The following is a 4,401-nucleotide window of genomic DNA, read 5'->3' on the forward strand; positions in this document are numbered from 1 at the left end:
GTGACCTTGCCCCTCTACCACTGCTGCTCCGACCTCCCTCTGATGGGCATCGCTGGCAGCTAGGGTCCTTCGATCTGCCGTAATGGTCGAAATTGCGGGTTGAACCATTTTCGCTTGCGTGTTGGTTTAAAAGAATTAGGATGACTTAGATTGTCGTCCCCACAGACGGCGCCAAATGTTTATGCAAGGATATGCACAACAGTGTATTCAGATTTCAGCTCGAACTCGGCCTCCGGACCGATTTGAATACTTGGGCGGACCTGCACAAAAAGGTGAGCACTCCGACGATCAAGTCAGTATAGGTCGGATTCCCAGTTTAGTTCGAGGTCATAAAATCATCGTACCTGATCGTGGAGTGAGGTCCTCTACTTATGGGTGGTAGTCCCGCTAATCTCGCGACGGTTACACTCGGTAATCTCGGGACCGTCGGTTACACCTGGTAATCTCGGGAGCGTCGGTTACACCCGGTAATCTCGGGACCGACGGTTACACCCGATAATCACGCCGCTGACAGTAGCTCACATCGGCCCCTACCGAGCTTCCCGGTAGGTCGGACCTCGGCCAGGTTCACCTCGGCCCTAATACTTAGCATCTGTCAACGCTAGTGGTGGTGATCTGGGCGGTCCGAGCTGGGCATGACTCATGAGTCATCTTGGAGCACCAATAGGGGTCCTCCACGTGTCCAGGGTATTCTCTTCCCCAAACAAAAATTTTAGTACATTTTTAAGTTTAAGAGTTTATTAGACATTTAAAAATTTAAAACCTAACTTATAATTTTAACTAAAATTATTGTTTCAAATTCTATTTAATCAATTTTATAAATATTATTACCTATTCGTCACTGTATAAGAAAAATCACTTTAATCCTAGTTACCAACTTACCATTCTTTTTTTTTCTCACAACTTTTCTTGATTTCTTATTTATTTATATGTATATATCTTTTAAGACTTATTTTAATAACATTACATTTTTAAACTTATGTCTAGAATATTTAGTTCAAACTTGATATTCAGACATAAGTTAAAAAAATGAGATTTTCAGTGAAATTTACTTCGAGAGACAGAATTTGACTGTTGAGTAGTTATAATCTCTAATTTAACCTTTTAATTTTTATTTATTTTTCCAAGGCTGTAAAATTATTTTTAAGATTTTATTTTTAAGATAGAATGTTTCACTACAACAAATTTGCCTTTTCATGACGGGCATTGCCCGTCATTAAATAATAACCATGTCGGTCACTGACCGACATCTATACGAGTGTCCTTGTTTCCCTTTCATGTCTGACAGTTTTAAGGTTGGGCATTGCCTGTCATGTATATTCTCTTTCCATCCGAACATGGCCGTCATGAAAGGACTATTTTAAGGTCGGGCAGCGCCCGTCATGTATAGCATTTTCCATGACGGACATGCCCGTCATGAAATGATAACCATGACGGGTGACAACCGACATTATATGTGCGTCATTGTTTGTACGCCATCGTATGTTCGTTATGGAATGACTATATTTCGTGACAGGCATTGACCGTCATTATTTTGTGAATAAATTAATTAAAAAAATATTTGGTTGCCTAGACGTGGCTAACCAACTATATATATTTCCTTCAAACCTATGATAATATCTCAATATGCAGCTAAAACTTTTATTCATCTATTATAAAACAATATCTATTATAAAACTTAACTAAAAAACTAACCTTAGACTCCAAACACAAATAAATAAAAAGTAAAAATTTCAACATAACCTCTCCACTTTTAGAATAATTCAAAACTAGCCAACAATATATCTCTCCCTTCCAACCTATTCTATAAAAGCTTAATAAAAACACAAACAATCACAAGTAAGTACAAATTTCATCATGACCTCTCCAATTTAGAATATAACTCAAAACTAACCAACCAATATATCTTCTTCCAACCTATTCTCACAAAATAATTCTCAATATTATTGAAACTCAAAAACTAATAGGCAAGTAAAACCAATTTCAACATCATGATCTTCTAAAACTTAACTCAAGAACTAACCTTAAACTCAAAAAACAAATAATCAAAAGTACAAATTTCAACATAACCTCTCCACTTTTAGAATAACTCAAAACTAGCATGGTTATAAACAAAACAAACACTTCTATATTAACACCCTTCCACACAAGAACAAATGGGACCTCCCGTCCCTCCAACAAAACTACATTCAGCAGAAGAATCCGGACTTCTATATATTATAAACAAAACAATCCAACACATTCAGCATCATCAGTCAAATACTTCTATAATAATCCAAAACTAATATGTTATGCAGTACCATATATACACCATTCAAACTTCTACATATTATAAACAAGACAAAGTATTTCTAATCTACCAAGTACTACACAGAAAGTAGTCTGAACCAAATACTTACATCAAATAAACACAACTAATGAATCTATAGGTACTACACAAATCGTCCAACAAAAGATGCCCATTCTATTCGAACTTCGTCGATTTCTTCTTGTTGATAGGCACTTTTGTATTAAACTACAAAGAAAGAAAAAGAAAGACAATTATAATATAATGACAAATCATATATAAACACATAAAGGTATATGATAATACGTACAAGTTCAGTTATAGGAGCATGAGGGTTCCGCACTATTTCTCGTATATACTTTTGCAAATAGTACACACACTCGATAGAACCTAGTTGTCGAGGACACTATGAAAATTTGAAAAATAAAAAAATTATGAGTTATACAAAAAATTTACTGCGACATTGTTATGATTTATGCAAATTTACCTTCACAGGTTTCCAAATTGTAGTACTGCGAGATTGTTGAGTAGAATGTTTGGCTTGCCACATTTTCAATAATCTAAATAATTTGAAACATTAGAATAACATAATTGTAAAAATTTCAACTATAAGAGTTCAAGGCACTTACGTGTTTATGATTCCCTTATAATTTTCTTCAATCTTACTTCTTAGAGAGTCCAATACATAAACACAATTCTCTCAGAGATGTATAACAAACAACTTCCAGTGAAAACTATTAATAACCAACATGATAATATTATCATTCATGCATGGATAAAAGAAACTATAAATAAGTAAAATGAAGTTAAATTGCTAGCTTACCCACTGTTATGTGGGATGGGTACTACTTGTTCTAAGTTACCCATGTCTAACCTGTTGGCTAGATGTCTGGAACAAGTTTCTTGAGACATTATTTGTGGTACAATGTTGTCTGGGTCAACCACCAAGAACTTCTTACATGTCTCCTCCTTACATTCATTCAAAAAATACCTAAAAATATAATTGTAAAACATTAAACTTCTTAGTTAACGAATCTAAGATATGAAATAGATTTAATATACTTACAAAATGTATGTGAGCACACACATATAGCCTATTTCAATTATCTCGCAGTATTGCATGATGTCATCACGTGTTAAACTAATGATCTTCTCTCTTCCAAATATGTCATCACCAATATTGAATCCAATGACATCCTTGTGGTTCATCGTACGCATGGCATATTGATTTAGAAGTTTAATAGTCATATGGACATCAATATGTTTAGATGATTGTGTTATTGGCTTCGACGTTCGAGGATAAGGAACCTTTGACAAACAAAATTACAAACATTTAACAAATGAAAAATTAAAACCTCACTCAAGTTAGAACAAGACATACATTTTTCTCCTCATCTAAAATTACTAGTCTACGAGGCCATGCCACGAAGCTACCAATGGTTTGATTTAATGTCTCTATCTCCCCCTTAACAAGAATTGGTAGTGTAGCATTTTCACCAATGACAATGTCTACCATGACTCTCACATTGTCCACACCTAATGACACTCCATGAATTGTTGGACATCTTATTTTTTTGGTTTTGAAAAAGACTAAAATCTAATAAAAAAAATGTGTGTTTTACTTTAAACGGATGAATAAGGAAAATAAAAGGAAAATTTTATGGCCGTTTTGATAATTATTAAGGGATCATAGTCTCTTTTTTTTTTTTTAGAAAACATATATATATATATATATATTATATATATATATTATATATATATATATTAATGAAAGAACTTCTTATAAGTACTTTTGGGAAAGAAAAATCAGTAAATGTCCCACACTTTATAAGTGTTTTTAGAACCTGTTAAAATATTTTTTATTATCTAAATTCTAACCATTTGGTTCAAAATTTATTTCAGAATGACCCTAAAAGACCAATTGGTTTTATTTTGAAAAAGAAAAGAAAACGTAAAGAAACAAATTTTGCCAACATAAAGAAATGATAAGGCAGAAAAAATCACAAACCCAGAGGGCAAATAAAACTAACATATAGAAATTGGCATACATTACAATTTACATGCTATGGAAAGAAAACTAACATCATGACCATTAAAAACCAACATTATATGGC

At 33.4% G+C, this 4,401-nt stretch overlaps 1 long non-coding RNA gene across 1 annotated transcript; it reads right to left on the reverse strand.

Annotated features, from left to right (window-relative positions):
• Nucleotides 1-2,597: 2,597 nt before the first annotated feature.
• LOC148207930 (uncharacterized) lies at nucleotides 2,598-3,252 on the reverse strand. Its single transcript, XR_015787574.1, has 4 exons — nucleotides 3,162-3,252; nucleotides 2,917-3,021; nucleotides 2,775-2,847; nucleotides 2,598-2,693 (listed from the first exon to the last, which is right to left on the reverse strand). It is a non-coding gene; the product is annotated as an uncharacterized LOC148207930 (long non-coding RNA).
• Nucleotides 3,253-4,401: the final 1,149 nt, after the last annotated feature.

The sequence above is a fragment of the Momordica charantia genome, unplaced genomic scaffold, assembly GCF_013281855.1.
Source record: "Momordica charantia cultivar OHB3-1 unplaced genomic scaffold, Mcharantia_2.0 BLBB01000025.1, whole genome shotgun sequence".
NCBI lineage: Eukaryota > Viridiplantae > Streptophyta > Magnoliopsida > Cucurbitales > Cucurbitaceae > Momordica > Momordica charantia.